General features: G+C 33.4%; 1 non-coding gene across 1 annotated transcript; it reads right to left on the bottom strand.

The window, feature by feature from the left end:
- Window positions 1-1,511: 1,511 nt before the first annotated feature.
- Window positions 1,512-1,644, bottom strand: LOC126026312 (small nucleolar RNA SNORA51). Its single transcript, XR_007501606.1, has one exon. It is a non-coding gene; the product is annotated as a small nucleolar RNA SNORA51 (small nucleolar RNA).
- Between the last annotated feature and the right edge of the window lie 226 nt (window positions 1,645-1,870).

Consider the following 1,870-nt stretch of genomic DNA (forward strand, 5'->3'; position numbering starts at 1 on the left):
GGGGAGGGAGCATGCTTTGTACATAGCAGATTCAGGGTCAATTTACAGCACCTCATCTGGTCCCCTAAGTTCACCAGGTGTGTTCTCTGTGTAAGGAGCCAGGAGTAAGCTCTTGACACCACTGGGGGTGGGGGTGGCCCAAAAATCCCTCTCAAATAAAAATAAATTAGAAAACTAAAATGTGTTCCATAAGGTTCTTTTTTATGTAATTATCTTTATTTAAACACCGTGATTACAAATTCCATAAGGTTCTTAATGTTCATCCCTTATATACAGAATTAATCTTTATCAATGTTTATGCTTATTCTTTTATTTTTACCATATGAGAATTTGTATAAAATGCAGATGTTAAAGTATTCATAAAATAAAATGGAATTTAGGAATTAAATATTTTAGCCCCATGCAGATATGCCTAGTAGGGAAAAGGTATTTGCTATCTTAACTCTCAGGAATCAAGCTGTGGATTTAGTTCTCTATACATAGAACATGAAAGTTGCTATTTCAAAGAGAACATTCCTAAACAAAAGAAAAAGGACACATAATAAAGAGCCCCAGGCACTAGCTGTCTCTTGATTCTCCTGTTTGCCCCTAATATTCAACTGAGCCCAAAACTGATATTCTAATCAAATAGTTTGTATTTTATCATCTAAGATAATAGTTGGATCTTATTTGGAAGCACTTGGAGAATTTATATATATACATAAACATATTATATACACACACATATATATACCTATGAACTACCCACACTTTTGTTTAATTGCTTCAAGGGAAATTCATGCATTCGGGATATTAAAACTTAAACAGGCAATTTCCATCTACAGCTGTGACATAATTCACAGAGCAGCAAGTGAAAAGACTCTTCCTTGTGAATTATCCACAAAACTGAGGGAGGGAAGTAATCAAACCATAAAAATCGGGACAAATTAAAATTTGTAATTGAAATTCTCAAATTGAAATTGCTTCTTAAGTTTCAATTGAAAGTTTGGTTTTAAATAATTTTCTAATGTCTAAAACCAAGAAGATTTTCAGAATTCTAAACTCAAGTTAACTGGTTTTGCCTCTAATACTTTCCAAGACAAAATTACATCAGGGCACCTTGTATAACCAGGTCAATGATTCAAACTATTGCTGGAGCCAAATAAGCTATAGACATTAGTCAGCCAGTTACAGAGACATGTCTGTAGCTGAGAATACCATTCAGGGAAATGATGTTTGTTTTGATGAAGGCATCTTTGTTTCCTCACATCACCATGTTCCATTCATGTATTTGTAAAACGTGATACTAGCCAGAGAAAGAATGTCAAAACAGGATTGGTATTGAATCATCTGCAAAATAAACAGTTTCCTCTCAAACAGTCCCATTTAGACCACCCAAGGGTAAGGGTTTTATAGGAATCTTTCACATTAAACATGAATGTTTACATCACAAAACAGGGTTTAAAAGCAAATGCTTTTTGAAACCTATGAAAATAAGTTAGAAAAAAAAAAACTACTTAAAATTTTTATTTTTTTGTCCCCCAATTCACAATACAGACCAGGCAAAGGGCCTGTGTTGAGGTGTATATGGGGTGCATTTACTGTACCTTCTCTTTCTATACAGTCAGTGTAAAGAACACAGCCTGTGGTAAGAATTGGGAGGCCTTATCTTTTCTTTCCTTTTTCTGATTTTTTAAATATATATCTCAATGTAATTTTTTCTGTGACTGCACTAAACGATCCCTGTGTGTAAATTTTGATTTTTGTAAAATAGAGGATAGCTCAAAGTGTGGATGGAACAGGGATTTTAATTTATGAAACAAATAATGCATCAAAAATCTCACAATTTTATTCCCCAAAATCAAAGAGGTATGATCACAAAGTTTATTTT

This window comes from Suncus etruscus, chromosome 13, assembly GCF_024139225.1.
Source record: "Suncus etruscus isolate mSunEtr1 chromosome 13, mSunEtr1.pri.cur, whole genome shotgun sequence".
Classification (NCBI taxonomy): Eukaryota; Metazoa; Chordata; class Mammalia; order Eulipotyphla; family Soricidae; genus Suncus; species Suncus etruscus.